This window comes from Polypterus senegalus, chromosome 17 (assembly GCF_016835505.1).
Source record: "Polypterus senegalus isolate Bchr_013 chromosome 17, ASM1683550v1, whole genome shotgun sequence".
NCBI lineage: Eukaryota > Metazoa > Chordata > Cladistia > Polypteriformes > Polypteridae > Polypterus > Polypterus senegalus.
This window is the reverse complement of record NC_053170.1, coordinates 79,743,345-79,767,603: the sequence shown is the minus strand read 5'-3', so window position 1 is coordinate 79,767,603 and position 24,259 is coordinate 79,743,345. Positions and strand designations below refer to the sequence as shown.

General features: G+C 37.2%; 2 protein-coding genes across 3 annotated transcripts in view; one reads left to right on the top strand and one right to left on the bottom strand.

Annotated features, from left to right (window-relative positions):
- prkar1aa (protein kinase, cAMP-dependent, regulatory, type I, alpha (tissue specific extinguisher 1) a) overlaps positions 1-16,605 on the bottom strand; it is a 58,539-nt gene extending 41,934 nt beyond the window's left edge. Inside the window, exon 1 of the mRNA XM_039739664.1 lies at positions 16,433-16,605. The gene's annotated coding sequence lies outside the window, so the exon portion shown is untranslated. The remainder of the gene's footprint in view (positions 1-16,432) is intronic.
- Positions 16,606-16,701: 96 nt separating this feature from the next.
- Positions 16,702-24,259, top strand: part of zgc:86896 (uncharacterized protein LOC415190 homolog) — a 46,058-nt gene continuing 38,500 nt past the window's right edge. The window contains exon 1 of one of the 2 annotated variants that reach the window (XM_039739666.1): positions 16,702-16,815. The gene's annotated coding sequence lies outside the window, so the exon portion shown is untranslated. The remainder of the gene's footprint in view (positions 16,816-24,259) is intronic. The other variant, XM_039739665.1, reaches the window with a different exon arrangement.

Here is a 24,259-nt window from a genome sequence, read left to right as displayed (position 1 = left end):
CACATATATCTGGAATAGGTCAATACCATGGTAGTTGGGTGTTATCGACTATGCCGCTAAATATAGTATGTTTACAGTCTTGTTAATCACTCTGCCAACTGGTACTGTGCAGAGTTGATAGAGTGCATATATCTAATATTTTACTCTACAATAATGTGATTTTGGCAATTTTTTTCCTCCAAGATGACAAAAGAATGTCCAGTCATATCAAGTAACAAAACAAAGATGATCACATTTTTCAAAACGTTCGGATTTTTAATAAAGAGTTTTTCTGTGAACACACTGTTATCACCAACATTACACTGAATTGTTGAATTTTCTGTGGGAAAACATCAGGAAAAAAAATATCAAGAGCAATGGCATACACGCCATGACAGCATATCTCCAAATATCTGCTTGGTCGTAAAACAGATTTCAATCAAAAACAACATAGCTGTTGCTTTGTGTCCCCCAAATTCGCCAGGTCGCCTGTGATTTCCCTTTGCTCCTGAAATTAAAATGGAGACTTAAGGGAAGACACTTTGCTGCTAAGGAGGAAATCTAGAGAGAGGAAAAAAATCATTGCAGTGAGCCCCAAACATGGTAAGAAAAAAGACGAGTAAAGGAAAGGTTTCCAGGAATGGAAAGATGGCTGGGGCATGTGTACAGGCTGTCCCCGGGTTATGTACAAGATAGGGACTGTACGTTTGTACTTAAGTTGAATTTGTATGTAAGTCTGAACAGGTTCATAAATTTAATAAATGCTGTTGCTGACCGACTGTAACCAAGTGCTCTGCCAATGAATGATGGAGTTTTACCTCTCTCTGACCTTTTTATTATTTCTACTTTATTTTCAATGGTGATGGTTTTTCTCTTCTTTACTGTATCACCAGCACTTGCATCAGATTTGTGTTTCAGAGACATTGTTGAAGGGTCAAGACAAAAGATTAAGATAAGCTCTTCTGCACAGCACTGTACACGCTATCACAGCAGGAAGGCACCAGTCGTCAACACGTCTGATGTACTGACAAGAGACAACTTCCTGCTATGTGCATAACAGTACAAGCAGGCTTGCTATTGAGAATGAATGGGGGCGGCGAGGAGCGGTTCATCACCAGCCCACCTCACAGTCACCTCCACTACAGTATGCTGCCTGCAGCGTCCGCCCACCGAGAACGAACACGGTGCGGCCAAAGAAGGATAGTGAATCACCCTCATTCAATAGGCAGCCATCCGATGCACACTATAATACTACCCCCCGCCGCCCCGTTCACCCTCAATGGCCTCTGTTTAGCCACAACCGGGTCACCACTTGCAGCATTACCAGCCGCCCACTGAGAAAGAATGGGGCAGCCGTGTTGGTGGGCGGGCAGTGAAACAGCTTGCTGCCGGGAGCCGCCTGAGGGACGCTACACTGTGCGAGCAGTGAAATCGCCTCCCTCCAGCCTCTGTCCAGCCACCGCTAGCAGCGTCCCTTAGGCCGAAGATGATGGAGCGGAAGTTACTGAGGCGCATGCGTAGCAGCTGCGGCCCTGTTCGGAAGTTGTAGGTCGGATGTCTGTAACCTGGGGACTATCTGTATTTCATATAATGTTTGACATTGACTAAAACTGAGCTGCTGTAAGTAAGATCATTTTTTAAACAATTCCAGGGATGTTTGGTACCCCCTTGAATATATATGCAAGATACAACAGATGAAACTGAACAACAAACTGATCTGCCTCACTAGCAGATCTTTAAACTGCTCGTCATTGATGATGTGTCTGATTAATAAGTTATTCGTGGGAACATCAATCTCAGAGGTCTAAATCCTTCACCTTCCTCATTCACTGCTTTTGCATTATTTATTTATTTTTTTAATCAGTCCAAGTTTCAGAGGAGCCAAGAATATCTTTGTTGGGTTGACAAGTGGTTTGTGCTACATTTCTCTGCCCTGGAACCAAGTACAGGTAGTCCCCAGGTTACAGACATCCGACATACGAACAGGGCCACAGCTGTGATGCAGGCGCCTCAGTAACTGCAGCTCCGTCATCTTTGGCCTGGGGACGCTGCAAGCAGTGGCTCTACAGAGGCTGGAAGGGGCGATTTCGCTGCTCACGCAGTGTAGTGTCCCTCAGGTGGCTCCCGGTGGCAAACAATTTCACTGCCCGTCCACCACACATGCCTGCCCCATTCATTCTCGGTGGCCGGCAGGTGATGCTGCAAGCGGTGACCCGGTTGTGGCTCAAAGGAGGCCACTGAGGGTGAACGGGGCGGCGGGGGTTTAGCATTGCAGTGTGCCTCGGATGGCTGCCTATTAAATGGTGATGGTGGCAGGCGATTCACTACACGCCTTTCACTGCACTGTGTTTGTTCTCGGCGGGTGGACGCTGCAGGCAGCATACTGTAGTGTAGGTGACTGTGAGGTGGGCTAGTGATGAACCGCTCCTCACCGCCCCCATTCATACTCAATAGCAAGCCCGCTTGTACTGTTATGCACATAGCAGGAACTTGTCCCCTTGTCAGTACATCAGATGTGTTGACGACTGGTGCCTTCCTGTTGTGATAGCATGTACAGTGTTGTGCAGAAGAGCTCATCTTAATCTTTTATCTTCACTTGGTTACAGTCGGTCAACAATAGCATTTATTAAAATAATGTACCTGTTTTGACTTACATACAAATTCAACTTAAATACAAATCTACAGACCCTATCTCGTACGTAACCCGGGGACTGCCTGTACTTATAGAATTACCAGTTCTTTTAATGAGGTTCTTCTGCATTGCTGCCCCATTCACAAATAAAATAACAATACTTGGTATATCTGAGCTGCATTACTAGTAGCAGTGCCACTAATTTTAGATCACCACAGATGTTCCAGTTGCAGCTGTTGTTCTATATATGTATACCTATGACAGGTGACTGCAATAAATGGTATGTTATAAGGAAACCTAAAGATGACCTCTGCCAATAGCAGGCCAAAATACAGAATATTCAGGAAGCAAAATCTTTGCTGTCAAGTAACTGTCTCCAGGCCATCCACCACCATTTAGACAAACAGACTATCAACATAACACATTTAATGTTGCTGTTGACCAGCACTAATTTTACAGTGTTTACAGCATTGCCTTTTCAGCTTCACTGATTTCTCAGAGATTTATTACCAGAGATTTTTGTTCACAACTGGATTCGTACCACAATAAAATCTGTTGTCACCAGAAGCATGATAGTCATCATGTTTCTAGCTCATAAAATTCCACTAATAAAGACAGTGGTGAGATCATTTTAGTATTTCATCCTTAGCCATAGTATTGTCTTTCCACTTTCTCATTAGTGTTTTTATTCTTGGACAGTTTATATGCTGGTAATGCATTTAACCATTCATTATTCTACCCAATAAATGACCATAATGAAATGGGCTGTTTTAAAGTAGTTGGTGTTTTATTATTTTGTAAAGCACACTGAACTAATTTTAATGTGCTGTATAAGATGGATTACAAAAATGTATTATTTTCATTTTTATTCTATTTCTGAGAGTGGATGAACCTGAGGTATCTGGCAACTAAGACATATATTTAATCTTTACCCCTCAAAATAATTTTAAAAAGTAAAACACAAAAATATAAAATTACACTTGCAAGAAGATTTTCTGAGCATTACAGTTAGGGGCAAACAGGGGAAAATAGATGCTAATAACACTGCATTTTATTTTACATAAAAAAAACAAAACACAGGAATCCAGTCTCAGAGCTATCTTTTCTTCCAACGCAAACAGTGAGGAATTACATCTTTCAAGCTTAATTTTGTGTAAAATGATCAATGGCCTCATTAAAATTCATTGTATATCCATCTTCAAATAAAAGTAAATTCAGATTTCTCAGTTTTATGTTCAACTGAAAGAAATTGTTTTAATTTCAAAAAATGTCACATAAAGCAAGCGTTTTATCTTGTGACAAAATGTACTTCTAAGGTTCTTTTTATATTGGTGGGCAAGTTAATGGAAAGACTTAAATTGCTATCCTTAATTTACAAGTACACTCCGTAGTTCTTACCTACTTGACATTAATATGAATATGCGTTGCGGCTGACACAGTCTGGTAGTTAAGTGTCATTTAAGTTGCTTCTGTACAATACTAAATACAGTATCAAAAATGAATGAATGGCAGGAGGCATGTCTGTGTATACTTTTTCAGATACAACAAAGCTCAAGTATAATTTTATATTTTTGTGTTTCTTTGTAAAACCCCGGGGCTGCTACCTAATATTTTGGATATTTCTGTATATGTATCATTAAGTGTTTTGTTTGTGATTGCATTTTTGACTTACTTACTAGTTTCCATTACTTGACATTGCACGATCTGTGATGAGACTACTGTACATGTGCACATTGTGCGAATGATAGGAAAACAATATATACTGCAGGCTTAACGGCTACCTCAGCATCAATACACCTAAGCAAGGACCAGAAGTCGTTCTACTTACAAACCTGTCAGGACACACAAACTTATACCCCTGAAAGGGAAACACTTTCAAACTATCATCACAAAGTCCAAAACCTGCTTCAAGATCTGCACTCCACCTGGGACTTGCCAGATACTACCTTTGAATGGGTTGCACAGATCGAACAGAACAAGCACATATCACACTTGAACAAACATGATTCACATGCTCTAAAAGGGATAGAAGGTTCTCCTGCAAGATTACTTTTATCCTTTGGTTTCCTGGTCACTACTTTTGAAATAATAAACAAGTAACAAATCATTACAGCAAGTACACTAAGGCAGGCTATATCAATAAACAGGACAGGTTTCAATAAAGTAATATTCAAACTTTAATTTAATCATCACTTAAATTTATTTGCAGAGAAACTAGGTATTGAATAATATAAATCAACAACATACAACCTGAGCGATTCAAATCAATGTCTATACTGCAAGCTTCGTTTCAGTATTACAGAGAAAGAACCCATTTTTCCTAATACAACTAGGACATTCTTTAAAAGTATACATCACAGTGGCGTAGCCTTCTTTTCATTTAGTGGGGTGCATTTTCATTTTGTAGGTGGTGCTGTACTTTTGTCCTCAGCATGTTGTTACAGTGTGGTGTCAAAACTGTCATCCCTCCATTGTAAAAGCTATCTTTCATCTGCCTAAGTCACAAACTCTATAGCATCTGCCTCATGCCAACAAAGGTGCTATCTGATCTCTTTTATACTCTGGCTTGATGGCTATTTTTTTAGTAAGTTACATCAGTCAAAAAACAATTCAGAATTCACCTTGGTTTTCCAAAAGCCCTATTGCACATCTTTTTACAAGTATACAAACTCTGAGGAGTTGCTGAGCTTAAAAACATTCTAATAGATAATAAATTCTTCCTAATGTTTACTTTAAATTTCCACATATTCCTTGAGTACCTAACATTTACATATCTGTTTGCCACCCTGAATCCAACAAGCTCTTCAAATGCTCAAATGATGGCTCAAAAGAAGAACAGATCTAACAAAAACCTGCTTCTTGTGTGATGTAAAACAGCCCACAATGCATTCAAGAGGCATTTCACACTCATAGTGCATTAGCTTTGTTCCAAATCAGGGGAAGTTTTGTTACTTTTTTTCAAATTTACAATTAGTTCAGTTGCATTTCACACTGTAAACTTTCAAGCAAACTAAACCTATCAAATATCCCATAGACTTCTTTCAGTGTGCAGAAATATTTAACCCCGAGGAAAAAATATCATGCTGGGTATTTGCATACCTCTGCATTTTGCACAATGATTAACTCGAAGACTTCTTGAACATTATGCACAGTTTATGCACTGAAGGACACATTTCAAGTAGCTGAGTGTACAAAAGAAGACAAGCTCTGCTAATGGTGCATCAATTTTATGACAGTAGTCTTATCATGTGATTTTCATTTAGCTGTATGTTTCTTATTTACTCTCCAGCAGCCATAATATGAATGTAACCTCAGTTTAGTTTATCTCAAAGCACACATCTACTGACTTGCACATTTGTTATTAATATTTGATTAGCATTGACAAACAATGTTAGTGTACAAATTGAGAGGATGCCCAACCTGTGCACACTGTGTACTGTATTCAAGGTGTAAGTTTAGGACATTTGATTAGCAGTCTGACAGGGCACTGCTGTTCGTCTCTCGCCTCTGTATGTGTTCTGATTGAGCTAATCACAAGCAAATTCGCACATTTACACCATTTTTTTTTTTAGAAACTGCTGTTCACTTAATCTGGTGCTGCTTTGATTGAGCAAGTAACCGAGTTATTTTATGTGACTTGTCTTATCTTTGTACCTGTATGCATTTTTTAAACTTTTTACTGTTTTTAATGTACTGTACCAGGTTAATACTCAACTCATTATTCTATGAATAAGACACCCCAACTACTGACTACAGATGTTCAGCTAGACTACGGTATGGCACGCATATAATACATAACATTTCACGTAATTAAATCAGTCTCATGCTAGATCACATTCAGACCTCAAAGGGTCTACTTGGTACTGAACCAAAACCACCCTTTCCAAAGGGTCTCGGTACGGTTGTTAAGATCCAGACCAGAGTGCAACAGGCGTGTTCAAATCTTCCTAATCAAAGTGGATTTTCAGGAAAATCTTGTGTGAGATCTGGTCAGACAAATAGACATAAAAATGCCTAAAAACCTTTAGTTCTTTGTAAGACCATATTTTCTGCCTCATCTAGAAAGATGGTCTCTTTGCAGCTGATGATTTCCTGCCACTGACAACATGATTTCATTGCCTGCCTGTCAGGTCCTTTTTGCTAAAATCTCATTTAAATACACACAATCACAAGTAATAGATGTTTTCTCTTATGAGCTATATAAAATACTGTAGTTTTAGAACTGTCCACAGAATTTATTCACTTAAAAACTATATCTCATCTACAAAATCTCATCTTATTTATTAAACTGAAATAATAAACTGTAAAAGAAAAAAAATTTAGCCCCCATTACAGCAAAGGACAAAACGCACACAGTCTAAAAAAACTCAATACACAGTGACATGACTGGCAGATATTCACAAAAAGCGCAGAAAAAAAACAAGGTGCCATTTTCCAGATGCTTTAGTATTTTCACATATGTATCTTCAGTGAATTCACTGAAAATCTGAGTAAAATTTGCAAATCTGAAGGTCGTCTTCTGCTGCAACAAGTGATTCACTAACAGCAATGAGAAAAAATCTCCAATGCTAACAAAAGTTAAAGAAATTCAAACATATCTCTAATTTATGCACTGATTTATATCTAACAGGCTAAATACAATGTTTAACATATGTAACAAGATTGCTACTGATACGTGGAACTGATATGACTGAGTTTGCCAATATATGGAAAAAATATTGTACACAGGTATAATAATAATAAGCTTCAAAAGATGCCATTTAGTATGGCAACACAATAAAAAAAAAAAAATACAGGATTTGTGCATTCGGCCACCTTCAGTTTAAATATAAATTGAGAATGGCTTCAAAAATTCAAGAAGTTGGAACAATGCAGTTTTCTTAAAAATAATTAATTTGGAGGGTATAAATGCTCTTGCCCTTTATCATTCTAATCAATAAAATCAAAAGACCACCAAGAAAAAGGAATCTGAAGGAAGAATGCATAACTGAAACTACTGCGAAATACAGTAGTTATTTCAAAATATTGGGTGAGCTTTGTACAAAGCAGGGCACAGCAAAAAATATACATTGAAGATGTGCATTGTGTGGTAAAGGAGAAGTAATAAATAAAACAATTTAATGCAATCCCTATATTCAACTTTTTGCAACAAATATTAATAAAAATGTTTGTTATAATTATGAATTCAGTTTAATCAAAATTGAATGCATGTTCATAAAGAACAAATGGAAGCCACTGTTAAAAAGTATTAATACATAATTTAGAAAAATTAAACTAAATTATTTTAAACATAAAAGTTAAATTACAAAAAAAAGTGTTACTAATAAAATACACTACGATCTCAATCGACTGACAAACAATGATATGCCACTTCTAAAGTGACCCTAACTTATTTTAAGGATATTCTCCAAAGTGGTGTGATTTGAAGCATGAAGTGTTTTGATGGATAAAGAGGTGCAACTGTGTGCACAAATAATTATTAACTTGTGTGATTTAATAAACAGACATATTTCAGTCTGAAAATAAATATACAAATGCATTATGCCATTATCAGTTAAAAACCACATCTGTTATATACTGACATGGATTTTTGGCCATGTCACCTACTTCTACATCCAAATCAAGATATATCCAGCTAAACTGCCATCTAAAACATTTAATATTAACATATGGATGGGTTCAGCTTTTAGAGTTCTTGCAAAGGATAATAAAGTATAACAACCTTTTATTTACAACCTTTTATTTACTCCAATCCCCTCAATCAAAAGCATGGCTGCAAGTTTTGCAAAACTGTTAATCTCCAATATTTCCTGTTTATTAGAAGAGGTTCTTATTAGGATATGCTAAAACAGTGATATGAATACTCCCTTGCTCATAAAATGACCAATATTTCTCTATTACAGATGTTTATGAGAGATGTTATATCAATAAGATATATGACTATGCAATCAGAGTGTTAGTTGTTAACAAAGACTTGTACCTACCATTAACAACAAACTTACTAAACAACAGTTTACAGAAAACAATAAGGTTTTGTGAACAAAACAGATATTAAGACAGCATATACAGGTATAATGATAAACAAGTACAAAAGGAGGTTCACTCAAACCTATACAGTGTATGCTTTGGGTTTTATTCTGCACTTAACAGCTGTTTACACATTTTTGCTTCAAGTCATTTTCTGTGCACTCCGACTCTTGATGTTTAATGACTTTGGGGACATTGCTAGTATGGGAAATAAGGGTCTACAAAGAAATGGTTTATCCAGTAAACAATATGATCATTCATACAGGTGTTACCTAAAACCCTTAGGACAACATTCATGCCAATAATATTAAAATTAATATTAATATTAATAATTTTATATTATATATATTTAATATATTAATATTAAAAAAGGTAAGCATTATATTTTTACTTTTAAGGTACATTATATTTTTCATTAACTGTATAATTCCACTGTAATTTATCCTTGGGTTCCTTGTAAGGAGCTTTTAAAAATATATTATTCATTTTAGCAACTATTAATATGTGGAAATTGCACAATAAGATGCCTAAAATAGAAGATAACTTAAAACTGTGGTATCCACATTTTCCATGATGTGAATGACAAAATGAAATAGCAATCCTAAGGCTAACATCCAACACAAATATGCTGCTTGTATTTAACAATTATCTCCTGATATTATACATCAATAAATATGGCATATTTACAGTCTATCTGCATTTCTTAATAAAGGTGAATCTTAAATGGCAGAAAATCTTTAAAGCTTTTTGTATTTTGTGTCAATACTGTCTGCATCTTGCTTCTCGAAAAGGTCTAAGACTTGCTGACATTGTAGTGAAATGTCTTTATTGCCCAAAATGAAAAATATAAAATTTAAAATTAGTTTTATTCAATGATCAAAACTCAATTTTAAAATTAAATATGTTTTTTACTATATGAAACAAAATGGAAGGTGACACATACTTTCTGCAAATGTGTAGCATGGTATTGGGGCAATACACTAAAGAGCATACTTGGTCTACTACACTGTTCAAAAAATAATGAGAACACTCATATATCATAATAGTCTAACACCAACTTAGTTAAGCTTCAGAGTGAAGTTCGAAAGTATAAGCGATTGTGAATCAACTTCTGCTTTGGTGCAAATGAAAGTGACAACAGGTGCAACGGAGAGGCAACAGCAAGACAACCCCCAAATAGGGGAAGGTTTTTAAAGGTGGTAGCCTCAGACAGTTGCTCTCTCCTAATGCTTCCTGACTGATTCTTCTCAAGTTGTGAGTTTTGCTAGTGTCCTTGTCACTACTAACAGCATAAGGAGGTACCTGCAGCCGATTCAGGTTGCACAGGTAGTCCAGCTCCTCCAGGATAACACATCCATATGTGCCATCGCAAGAAGAGTTTCTGTATATCCCAGCACAGTCTCAAGAACAAGACAGAAGCCACGAGATGGGCCGATAAACGAGGAGAGCAGGACAGGGTTGTAGATGGGCATCATCCCAGCAGCTAGACCGGTATCTGCTCCTTTGTGCGAAGAGGAACATGAGAAGCCCTACAAAATGACCTCTAGCTGGCTACTGGTGTGCATGTTTCTAACAAAACTGCTATGTGGTTACAAAATGTCCATGTAGTTAAATAAGAGAGCAGCAGTTCTCACTCTGCAGTAGATAAACAATTGTCAGGTTGTATGTGAAGGGAAAACAAGAAAGTAGATAAAAAGTGGGAATTAAGAGAACTGCTTCAGGTGACTGCTGTGTTTTTCACCTGCTCCATTAGAAAAAGAAGTCTGCACAGTGTGTCTGTCTATCTTTTTGGTGTGCTGCTCCAACGTTACAAGATTTTTAGTTTTGGTGAACTTGTTTTTGTGCCACTATTTTTCAAACAGCTTTCCAAATTGGCAGACTAAGACAGAGGAATATATAAGAACAAAGATGGACTTAACAAACACATGCTTAACATTGCATTTTAGGATTATTACTAGTAATCAACAGAAGAAAGCTACTGTTTCAGACTGAGTTGCCAATATTTGGTAACATTTATTCTTCCTTTAAAAATAAATAAAAGAACAGGCAGAAGCTAGAAGTAGAACTGTGCTTAAAGTTATTATAACTGGAATCCAACATTGACAATAATGACCCTATAAAACAAACATGAACTTATGGGTTTGTTTTGACACAGCAATTTCATTGTCAAAGCAACACACAGAAGCTATAAAAAAAGAAATACAGGACCTACTTCAGGTTTTCAAAATTCTCAAAGGGACTTAGCAGTTGACGCAGCTGGATTCTTTCAACTTAATGGTGATTCACATACTTGAGGATATCAGTGGACATTAAGGGGAAGTGCATATAGGACGGAAGCCAGGAAGCAGTTATTTATACAAAGTGTTGTGGGAATCTGGAACAAGCTATCTAGACATGTACTTGAAGTAGAAACCTTCAAGGTCCAAGAATCAAAATAGTCTCCTCTTGCTTGTCAGATTTCTTATGTAAAGACATTCATCCATCATAACTGGCAGAGTTATTTTTGTCCTTAAGTATTATTTATTATACTTCTTTTGATCTGGATTCATACGCTACTTTCTCATTTTTGTAAACTGAAAATACAGAAATCTCATGCATTCAAATTTTTATTGCTTATCAAACTACTGCTAATACATTAAAAATAATTAACAAAGCATTTGATGTAGATAAGAAAAACTAAAAGACGTACATAACCACATAAACAACCATTTGCAACCACTTGTTAAAATAAATAAGTACAATATTAGAGGGAGGGGATGGTGTTAAGAAAAATCCTTTTAGTTGTGCTTGGTTAGAGTTCAAAACTTAAAAATTAAAAACTGGGAAAAAATGAGGATTCTTCAAAACATTTCAATTCAAGGAGGTGGTAAGCCAATGAAAAAGGCTGAAAACTCTAAGCTGTACAAACTTGAATAGTTATTGGATTTAAGCATATCAGGTGATGTGTATTTGTTTAATGAGGGAGGGTGTGGCCTAAGGAGATCAACACCCTATATCAAGGTGTGCATAATTATTAGGCAGCTTGTTTTCCTCAGGTAAAATGGGCCAAAAAAAAAAAAGATTTAACTGACACTAAAAAGTCAAAAATTGTAAAAAGTCTTTCAAGGGGATGCAACACTCTTGAAATTGCTCAGATATTGGGGCGTGATCACAGAACCATCAAACATTTTGTTGCAAATAATCAACAGGGCCACAAGAAACGTGTTGGGGGAAAAAAAAAAGATGCAAATTAACTGCCAAAGATTTGAGAAGAATCAAACGTGAAGTTACCAGGAACCCATTATCCTCCAGTGCGGTCATATTCCAGAACTGCAACCTATATGGAGTGCCGAGAAGTACAAGGTATTCAGTGCTCAGAGACATGGCCAAAATAAGGAAGGCTGAAAACCATCCACCACTAAACAAGACAAATAAGTTGAAACGTCAAGACTGGGCCAAGAAAAATCTGAAGACAGATTTTTCAAAGGTTTTATGGACTGATGAGATGAGAGTGACTCTTGACGGAGCAGATGGATGGGCCCATGGCTGGATCAGTGATGGGCACAGAGCTCCATTTCAACTCAGACACCAGTAAGATGAAGGTGGGGTACTGGTATGGTCTGGTATTATTAAAGATGAGCTAGTTGGACCTTTTCAGGTTTAAGATGGACTCAAAAATCAACTCCCAAACCTACTGCCAGTTTTTACAAGACAAAGACACTTTATTCAAGCAGTGGTAAAAGAAAAAGTCTGCATCTTTCCAGAAGAACATGATTTTTATGCAGGACAATGGTCCATCACATGCATCGAAGTACTCCATTGCGTAGTTAGCCAGTAAAGGCCTTAAAAGAAAAATGACAAAAATGACATGGGCCCCCCCCCCCTTTCCTCACCTGACCTAAAGCCCTTCTTAAATGGCAGATTTACGGGGAAGGAAAAGAGAACACCTCTCTGAACAGTGTCTGGGAGAGGCTGTGGCTGCTGCTCCACAAAAAGTTGTCAACAGATCAAGAAACTGACAGACTCCATGAATGGAAGGCTTCTGACTGTTATTGAAAAGAAGGATGGCTATATTGGTCACTGAATTATTATTATTTTTTTTTTTTTTAAATGTAAGAAATTTTTACGTGTAAATTTTGAGTGGTTTATTATTCTCACTTTAACAGATGAAAACGAAGTGAGATGGGAAAATGTTTGCTTTTCCTTTAGTTGCATAATAATTCTACACAATAATAGTTGCCTAATAATTGTGTACACATGTACTCCCCTGAGAATTTTCACACTCACATTTCCTTTGTAAAACACTCAAGTTACATGTTTATTAACATTTTGGATTGACTGAGATATGTGTTCCATATTAAAATGAATTCACAAAAAATACAACTTGCTTAATAATTGTGCACACTTTTATACAAAGTCTTGCAGTGCAAGTACTGTTAGCAGTAACCAACTTAAGATCATGCTCTGCTTTGCAGCATTGTCTTTATATTAGCAGGGGTTCTGAACAGATGGTTGGAGAACCACTGCTCAAAGTGTTATCGATGCCTAAGAAAGATGAACTTTATTATGGCTGGTTTTGATCTAAAACTTTCCCAGATGGCTTAAAGGACAAAAATTGTCAATGCTTGCAAACTAATTGCAGGCAAAGTTAAATATCACAAAAGTAGAACTTATTCGGCTTGTTACGTAGGAGCAACACATGCATGGTGGTGCTGTTAAAAAAATCTAATATTAGGCAGCAAAATATGCAGCAGAAAACAATCCATTAATGTACAACTCAACTTATGTCAAAGAAACAAAAATCTAAAAACTACTGCCATTTATTGCAAAATGGATCCCATCAGACCGCAGACCTCTAAAAATAACTGAAGATACAGGACTGAGAGATGTCATTCAGCATGGTCAGACAAATCTTACACATTACCTTCACATTTGCCTATTGTGTCACATAATAAGATTTTATACTTGCAGTGTGGTATAGTGGTTAAGGCTTTTGACTTCAAACCCTGAGGTTGTGGATTCAAATCCCACTACTGACACAGTGTGACCATGAGCAAATCAAGAGACCTACCTGAGCTCCAGTTGGAAAAGTAAAAGAAATGTAACCAATTGTATCATAAATATTTTAGACAAAGGTGTAAGCCGAATAAGTAAAGGTAAATATGAAAAGTACGTCTTTCCAGTTTGAACAGCTAAGACATCGTACAGCAATCACATTCTCGGGACTACTGTGACATTTCTGAACTACTTTGGTTAAACATTCAAATAACTAAGATTAATTGAGAGATATTTTGACCATGATTAAAAATTTTAATTACTTGACAACCCTAATGTAACTTTTTGTTCTGGTACAACTTTATCAGAAAGTGCAGATTAACAGCTTAGTAGTTCTGTATACTAAAACATTCCTTAGCAAACGTGATGCAAGACAAATGCCTACATGCTGACAGCTCGGGCTACCAAACACTGATAAGACTCTCTATTTAAATGGGACATTCATTTGGGCACTTTCAAAAGCTGATGGGCTGAGGACAGATTGGAAATATTTGACTGAAGAATGACACTTATCACATTAACACAAAAATGCTTTTGAAAAGCTAAAGCTGATGAGCACTTAATCACAAAACTACACAAGTAATTTTACATGGAACCTTTTTATTGGATAAAAGTCTTCAGAAGAAATTCCTCCTTTCCTTCCTACTTGGTCATAGTCTGCTGTTATGGTAAGCCATTAAACAAATAAGGGTTCTGGAAAAGCATGGAATATTGTGTTTTACTTAGAGTCACTTTGAATGTATAATTTAAAAAAAAAATATATATATATCACTCGATTTATCATAAAAATAATCTGTACATCACCCAATTAACAATACAGCTATTAACCATAGCACTAACTGAGTTGTCTACCTAATATATAATTTGCAATGCTTCCTACCACCAAGTGCAAACAGTAACAGTTGTAAAAGCAAGTCAAGGAACATTGTATTTTTAACATGTCACAACAATCACTTGTACAGAAGACTGAAACAGTGGTTATTACCCACTAAAACCCTAACTCTGGATTAAGCAGGTTCGACAATGGATACAAAGTATAAACTTTTTAGGTTATTTTACTATTCCAAATAAACAAAAAAGCCACAGTGCAAAACTGTGTGCACCAAAAAGGTTAACAGTCATAAGGTTAGAGGAAGACTTTTAGGTTTTCTCATCTTATTAAAAATTTCACAGAAAATGCAAAGAAATACAGAATAAAGTGGTGGCTGAAAAAGCTAAAATACTGGTAGAAAACTCAAGAAATGCTACTATGAGAAAGTATTTACCACTACAAGATTAAGCAGCAGTTAAAAGCAAACATTTAAGGTAGTTCCACTAGTCCAGGACACCCTTGATTTCCTCTCAGTTCTATTGTCATTTAGTCTTGTGTGTAATGTGCAATACTTTAGAAAGTGTTAAAAAAAGCTTCATATTATATATTTAACTATGCAGCAATTTGTAAGTTAACATCTTAAGTTGGGTTCTAAGGAATTCCTTGTTAACAATGATTAAAGTGATGTTTGCTTCAAAAATATGTAATAACATAAGAAATGTGGAAAAACCATTAAAGACCATTCAGTCCATCAAGCTCATTTGTTTACCTAATGTCTAATCTGTCCCAACATCTCATTCTGGTACTTCTTAACGGTTGTCAAGGTTTCGGCATCAATTAGGTGTCTCGTGGTTTCCTTCCAGATTCCCACAAATCTTTGCGTAAAGAAGTGCTTCCTAAATTCTGTCGTAAATGCACTTTCGCTTAAAATATTTATTTTAACCCATTGACAGATCATAAACACCGACATGCAAATGTTTGAATAGTTCAGGTCTAAAGTTCTTCTGGTAAATTAGAGATTACCCACGACAAATGCACAGACTATAATGGGAACATTAGCAATATTTCATCAAAAAACTTTTAAACATCTAAAAAATGTGTATCCGATAAACTTTGTTGGACGAGGCTTGAAATCTTGCAATTGTTAATGCGAGAGGAAAAAAATGCAGAAAGAAGCTAAAACGGGTACAATGAGAAATAATGTGCATATTGATACAGTCTGCCCCTTACAGAAATGCAGAGACCAACACTTGATGACAGAAACAAGATGCGATAGAACATCTGCAGTATCAACTTGACTGGTACCACATAAATAAAATACAAGTTGAAAATAAAATAATAATAATAATAATAATAATAATCGGGGTCATACCTGAAATGACACACTGTTAGCTGAACATAACATTACAGAAGACTGACGACCCTGTACTTGCTTTTCTTAAATGAATAGTCAACAACCTTACATAATCACATTCTTATAAAAGAGTAGTCCACAGTACAACTGTGAATTGAGTACAGAACATTATTTCACAGGTCTTTTAGCAGTCTTAACAACAAAGTAAAATGCATCTTTAAGACTACTCATTAAACATACTGTCAAAACGTTTCCATTTTGGTTCTGATGTTTTATGGTAAACAGAGGGAGTACAGCAGATCTTTTACAAAATAAAACAGAATAGAAGCGAGGAAAAACAAACATCTGCAAGTTCAAAGCAGAACGAATGAAAAGAAGAGGTCATTATTAACGTGCAACCTCAGGTAAAGTAAACAGAGCCAGCACCGCAGCTGCAGAGCTCACTCTTCCTAGTGACGCCATCTTGGAAACTACAATAACAACAAACAGGAATCATCGGTTTATGAAGCTATGGTTTCCCCACTTTAGCTCCCCTTAAAGCACAATGCTCACTGTTTCATTCAGTTCTTGTTAAAGAGGAACACGACACACTTACTGGTGTTTTCAGATGACTATTTGCTGTTTTTTCGTTCTCTGTTGCTCGTCACAAAACTCCAGGCTTGTCTTTCCCCAGTCCTTGGTGGCCGCTGCACCGGAAACAAGACGGAGAGCCAATCACAGCCGTGAATTGACGTCAATTGGCCTCGTTCTGACACGATGAGCGTAGCCCCTGGAAACCTTAAAGGGCAAGTTTACGGGATTTCGTGACGTCAGAGGCTGGAGTGCTGCGTAGTCTTGGCATTCCTCTTCTTGGGATGGCAGATCCCTCCCCGTCACTCCCCCTATTACCCTCCGGGCACAGCGAACGAACGAAGAGCGCGCCTGAGTGTTTGTCTTTGCTCAGCATGTCACATATGACCCGAGGGCGCTGAAGTCAAGGTAAGAATTTCTGATTAATTTCTCAATGTACTCAGTAGGATAGACTTATTTTAAAAGTAGTCGTCGGGAAGCATGACTACTTTTGCAAGCCCTTTGAAAAGGGTGCGGTTGAAAAAGTTGGGAGTAGCATCCTGCCAGCTTTCGTTCAAAACGACTGGCACCATTTCCAGTCCTAAAAAAAGTTAACGATGCAAACAAACGGAGTTTCATTTAGACATGGGGACCGTTAAGTTAGATTGGTCATTTCTTCTGCCAGGTGATCCAATAAAACTTACACGACTTAGTTTTAAAAATTCCTAAAATTCATCAGCCGTGAAGTACTTAAGAATTGTGGAAAACAAAGCAACGAGAATCACCTGCAGTACAGCATCGCAAGACAGAAGAGTTGATGGTAGATTTCCAGCATGCCAAGAGCCTCTGAGACCAGTTCACCATTCAGGATGAGGAGGTGGAACTGGTACAGAGCTACAAGTCCGTGGGAGTTCACATAAACAACAAATTGGACAGGTTTTAGAGCACAGTGACAATGTACAAGAAGGGTCAGAGCAAATTGTACTTGCTAAGAAGACTCAGGTCTTTTGATGTGCGCAACAAGCTACTGGAAATGTTCTAAAAGTCCATAGTAACCAGTATATCGTTCTACACTGTAGTCTCCTGGGGAAACAACTTGACTTTAAAAGACACACAATGTCTGAACAAACCTATCAGGAAAGCCTGCACCATCACAGAGCAAACCCAATACACAGTGGAAGCTGTTGGATGCCATCATGAAAAATCCTCTCTATCCCCTACAGGTGGCCCTCTCTTGGAACACTTTTGGCTTCAGACTCATTCTTGCAGGGTGTGTTAAGAAGTGCCCCGGGGACCATTTCTGCCCACTGCAATCAGGCAATTCAGTGCTTACTCCAGACATCCCAGACTAAATACTTGCACTCTTTAAGTTTACTTGTATGAGTTTTGCTGTTTTACAGTACAACAATATATAATCTGTCTATCTATCTATCTATCTATCTATCTATCTATCTATCTATCTATCTATCTATCTATCTATCAATTGATTGTATTATTTGCCCTGTGCGTCTGTTTCTTTGTTTTTTATGTTTCTGCTACAGAACGCACTTATACTTCCCAAAGGGATTAATACAGTTTAGGTAATCTAATCTGAATGGAAGACCACAATTAACTGTAGTTATCTTCCTACAAATGTAGATTTCTAGACTTAAATATTTTTATGGAAGTACTGCTACAGTTGTTTTTGATGAGGACCACCTGGAAAAAAGATAATGAAATAATAATGCATTTTATTTATAAAGCACTAGGGAGCTTCGCCCCCGTTTGCTTCGCTCCCCATCCCCTGTGTCTGGTTAATCGGATATACAATTTTATTTTTTTTTCTTTGGAATTGTTTCAATGTCATTATTTGCACTTTTACTTTAAAGTTTCATTAAAAACAATATTTTTTGGAGACACATTGTGACAACGTAACGTATAACTGCCCATGAGTGAATATTGCTTCTGTTTCTCTAATAAATAATCCAACTTTTTCTAATTTTTGTCCCAGTGATTTATTGATTGTCATAGCAAAAGCTATTCTCACAGTAAACTGTGCACATTTTAATACGAATGGCATATCACGATCTCCTTTGGTGTGTAATGTTATTCATGGAATATATTCATTACCTTTTATTTGCCTGTTAAAATTTGCATCGCTTCTCCGTGATCATAAATATACACCTGACCGAATTGTGTATTCTTTGAAATTCAACTTGTCGTTGCTTTAACTGTTCCAGGACCACAGATTCTCATAGCGTATGGTATATTATTGTGTAAATCCACGTTTTGTGCATTGGATGATGCGAATGCGAAAATACTTTGTTGTCTACTCTTTGCCTTTTATTTCTGACCTCGATTTGCCCTGCTCTTTTTTCAATTACACCTGGTTCTGATGATTAATCACCGTTTGTTTTGCGGTAATACGATCTTTTCTATCTTTTCTTTGATACTGTAGCGACTGACATGATAAAGTGTCACAAAAGTTTTACTTGAACAATCGCTGACTTCATAACCCCAAACATAACATTCTAGCACCTTCTCCAACCCATCATCCCCCCAAGTCTCGCACCCCCCTTACCACATCAATCAATACCCCGCTATCAGTCTTCCGTGCTGTACTCCGCCAACCCTCAATCGGACCGAACAGTCACTTAAAACCAAAAAGACCGCAACCTGGCTGGGACGCTGCAATACTTTCGAATTTTACTGGATTCATAATCTCTTATCTGCCTTTTTTTCTCGCCAACGCCTTTGGGTCTCTATTCTCCGTATTGTCCTTATACGCTTTATATGTGTTGAGAGCATTTAATCTGTGTGAACTACGTGCATTTACACGACTGATAGTTTTTTGATGGATTTGCTTTTGTATTATATCTTTTGTAAGTAGGGAGTGTCTTGCAAGAATCTCGTGTTCCACGTCCCCGCGAGACGCTCCGTGGCAAGTGTCTTTTGTCTCGCAGGTCTTTTAAATGTCTTTCGAGAACTCCCAAGAAGATCACGTATCGTCACCTTACTTTTGCTTTCCAGGATTTCTTTTTATAATAGAGAGACCTTTCTCAAGCTCAAAGTGCTTCACAAAAAATTTAAAATGAACAACAGGAAATATAACTTTTACATAGATAAATAGAATTGTATTTGTCCCTGAGGAAAAATTGATGTTTTACAGAAGTTCAGTCAATCTGTAATATTATATTACGGTAAAAAACAAATTCTTTCATACAGTATATCAACAAGAATAACTAAAAAGAAAAAATTTCAGTCGCAGTGTGGCATTCTGCAGTTTTGCCATTGGTATATAGGATCCTACGTAGTGTTTCTTGACACACTTCTGCTTAATAATTTATTTGCAGAAAGTCCTTGGTGTTAGCATGTCAGAGAGAGAATGTGCAGCATTGCTCATGCTGGCTCTCAGTTTTGTTATCATTCTCTCCATCATTTCTACCGCCGGCAGTTTGGAGAGTGCATCCTATAACAGAGCTTGTCCTTTTAATTAGTTTGTTGATTCAGTGGCCGTCTCCTCAAGTGCTGTTGCTGGCAAAGCACACCACAATGCAAAAAATCACACTGGCCATCACTGAGTTGAAGAAGGTGTGAAGGATGTCACTACCCCATTAAAGGAATGCAATCTCCTAAGAAAAAACCTGCTCTGCTCTTTTTATATAGTTCCTCTGTGGTACAAGCTATGGTACAAGATCAGTCCAGCCTCTCATTAATGTGATCACCCAAGTTCTTGTTGCAGTACACCACTCCTATATCCACTCCTTGAAAGTGACCTGGTGTAGAGGCTGTTTGAAAGGGTGAAAGTCAATAATCAGTTCCTTGGTTTAGCTGATGTAAAGTTGCAGACAATTCTTACTGCCCCAAGAAACAAAGTTCTCCACCTGACTCCTCTGCTCACTATACTGTCTCACAGCCCCCTCATCAATACATCCTGTAAGAACCGAATAATCAGAACATTTTTGCAAGTGACATGAGCTGATTTTATATTTATAGTCTGAGGTATAGAAGAGTGAAGAGAAAAGGAGACAAAACTATTCCTTGCACTGTTCCAGTGTTGGTCACTTTCATAACAGAGAAACAGTCCTTGAATCTCACAAACTGCGGTTTGCCTCTCAATTTGGCCATTATTCAGGACACCATAGGCTTATCCTCCTGCATATCTCTGGGCTTAACCTTCAACAGGGATGGCTGGATGGTACTGAAGGAACTGTAAAAAATCAAAAACAAAATCTTTACAGTGCTGCCAGCTTTGTCCAGATGAGAGTAAGTCTAAGTCTATAGATAACTGAATCCTCCATTTCAGTTTTTGTTCAATAGGCAAGTTGTAGTGGGTTCATGTGGTCTTCCAAAAGAGGACTTATATTTTCCAGGTCCAGCCTCTCAAAGGTCTTCATGATGTAAGGAGTAATGTCAGTGGTCTGTAGTCATTAGATGAAGAGGCGCCTGCCTGCTTTGAAGCAGGAACAATGCAAGATTTTGTCCATAGCAGCAGCTTTTTCTGCAGGCTTAAGAACAGATTAAACAGGTCACAAGATACCAGAAAGTTGGTCAACTTAATAATATCTGTATAAAACAGTAAATAAAGATAAATACAGGAAACATAAAACTTAGAATTAGAATAAGAGATAACAGACCAGAATAAAATACAAAAATACAAAATACTACAAGAAAATGCTGAACAAATAACCGTTTTTGAAAAAAAAAATTAAATCATCCTGTGTACCTGGACAGGGTAAAATGAAAGAAAAGTCAGAATGTCAAGGTATGTTAAATGCCTTCCTGAATAAATGTGTTGAATGAATTGAGTGAACATATCAAATTAATTTACAGAGGGTATTCCAAAGATTGGGTTTAATAGAGCTGAAGGGTCTGCCACCCATAGACCTCAGGTTAGTTTAGGGCACAATGAGATTACTAGAATCAGTGAATCTTATTGGGCAAATAAGAGGATAGGGATGGAGAAGGGTACTGATGTAGTCTGGTGCAAGACCATCTAAAGCTTTGCAGGTTAATAGTAGAATTTTATATTCAATGCTGTAAGACACAAGGGGCCAATGAAGATGGAGCAGGGTGAGTATTATGTGCTGCTCACTGATGCAGGTGTTTGTATGGACTCTTGTAGCAGAGTTTGGAACCAACTGGAGCTGTGATAATAGATTAGAAGAGGCACCTGCCAGTAGAGTGTTGCAGTAGTTGGTGCAGTATGTAATAAAATCGTGGACAAGTTTCTCAGCATCAGAAAAGGAGAGACATGAATGAACATAGGCTATTTTATAAATAGAAGTACAAAAGTTTCTTAATGTGATTTATGTGGTTAGAATAAGAAAGGGAGGAATCAAAAATGACACCAAAATTCTTCGCAGAAGAAGAAGGTCTAATGATATCATCACCAAGAATGATTGAAAAGAAGACTGAAAACATGACACTGTGAACACAGTTTTGGTCTTTGAATTTTTCCGTGCTTGAATTGTGTTTGCATTTTAAGTTTAAAAACATTACTGCAAGTCCCTCTAGATATTAAAAATTACACTACAACAAAACAAAAAATATCTCCAAAATGTTGCTTTTGGAAACCCATTTCAAATGTATTTATAAATCTGAAATATATCACTGTCTTGTTAACATTATCAGCACAACTGGCGAGAGCTTTTTAAATTACTGGACAACTTGGATTTGAAGGTTCAACATGAATCTGATTGTAGACAAGTAACCTGTTGATGGATTAGTGTTCATGCATAAAATGAGAACAAACAAAATAATGAAACAGAAATGTATGAATTAAGCATGTCAACAGTTGCCTCTCCAGATTAAAAAAAAAATTGTTTTTCAGTAAACAGTCCTTTTAAAGAATTTCTCTTTTAAAGGAAACTGGTGATTAATTATTGAGTGCTGTACATTTTGCATAACAATCAGCTAATGTAGTTAAAACCTTAAAAATGCAGTAGATGTGATTTTGTTTTTCTGGCTTATTTTTTAATAATTTATTGTGTTTGGGGGGGCATGTTGTTACATTATTAGCATTGCTGGCTTGCAATAAGTAGACATGGGTTTGCTTCCTGAGTACTCCCTACATGGAGCCTGCATGTTCAGCTTGTGCTTGTTATTGCTTCCTTGTTTTCTCCCACATTGTCATTGGGCCATAAGTAGTGTGCAGTTAATATCTCGGGTGTGTGTCTTAGATCATTATTTGCTTTGGGGAGGGGTGACTGCCATAGTTAATTTGAATTCTGCATTCACCACTTTCAAGTTGAGCATGCAATTCCTACTTGTAGAATCATGCATTTTATTTACAAGATAGGAAAGCAATGTTAGTTACCATAGCAAGTGAAAGCAAATGGACTTAATATAACAATGTGTAGTAAAGTGTAATGGCCTACCTAACAGTTTATGAAATGTATCACTGGGGTGTTCCACTTGAGGTGTAAGCCAGAATATGTCTCTTTGTCAATAATTGGTCCAAACTTTTATTTTGTAAGCTGTGTAGCACACTATTTCTTAACAGATAAAGCCATGCCTTCGACAATTATTCTCCATACTGTTTAGTAATTGAGTTTAGAGAGAGTATGTTCAGTATTTTTACCACAGATATTTGTAAGTATGTGACAAAGGTCATTTTTATAATCAGTGAAAAAAACATTTTTAATCTAATTTTTAATGAGCACAAATTTATATAATTAAAAATGATGAATGAATTAAGTGTTCGTTGTATCTTGGTAGAGTAATATATATATTGCTCTAGTTTCCCCCATTGTATTATTAATATGTAGCCTTAGAATGCCTAATCTCACAGACTTACCACTGTACTGTATATAACTTATCCCCACCTTCCCTTCTATATCTATAACCTCAGGCAATTAGATGTAGTATAAAGACAAGCAGGATTTAAGTTACACATAAAATAATGTATCTATACTAATAAAAGGCAAAGCCCTCACTGACTGACTGACTGACTGACTGACTGACTCACTCACTCACTCACTGACTCATCACTAATTCTCAAAGTTCCCGTGTAGGTGGCAGGCTCATTCCTTACAGCTTACTTACAAAAGTTGAGCAGGTTTCATTTCGAAATTCTACATGTAATGGTCATAACTGGAAGCTATTTTTCTCCATATACTGTAGTGGAGTTGAGCTGGATGGCCGTGGGGGGGCGGGGTTTCGTGTGACATCATCACGCCTCCCACGTAATCACGTGAACTGACTATCAACGCAGTAGGTAGAAAACCAGGAAGAGCTCAAAAAAGCGCTGAAGAAAACATGCATTATATAATTGAGAAGGCAGCGAAACAATAAGAAGCGAGCGACTGACATATACAACCATATTCATGAGTGCTGCTACTTCGGAAACAAAGCACGGCGTAAACCTAAAGTTTAAATTAAGTTCATAGACAGGCTGCCGCTGGCGTTTGTAATTTAGTGCCTGCCCATATAAGGCTGTCCGTCAGCGGCAATCCAATAGAAACACTGCCGCTAAATATTCACGGGTGAAGGACTGTGCTTATGCAGAGGAAGATGAGATGGTCAGGGTGGTGTTTGGCACAAACTCAGTGAAACTGCGAGAGAAACTTTTAAGTGCCGGGTCTTAGCTAACATTACATACAGCCGTGGACATCACACGAGATGGCACCAGCACAGCTGTGAACCTTCGATGCAAGAACACCAAGCGGCTCACGTGAACTGACGCAGTGCACAGACAAAAAGCAACAGTTCCAAAGAGTGCTGAACAAAAACCGAATTACAAAATTGAGAAGGCAGCAAAAAAATATGAAGCGTCTGATACATACAAGCATATTCATAAGTTCAGCTACTGCGGAAACAAAGCACACGGTTTCTTTACAACGATTGACAAACACGGAATGTAACTTGAACACAACACATCCTACAAATACGA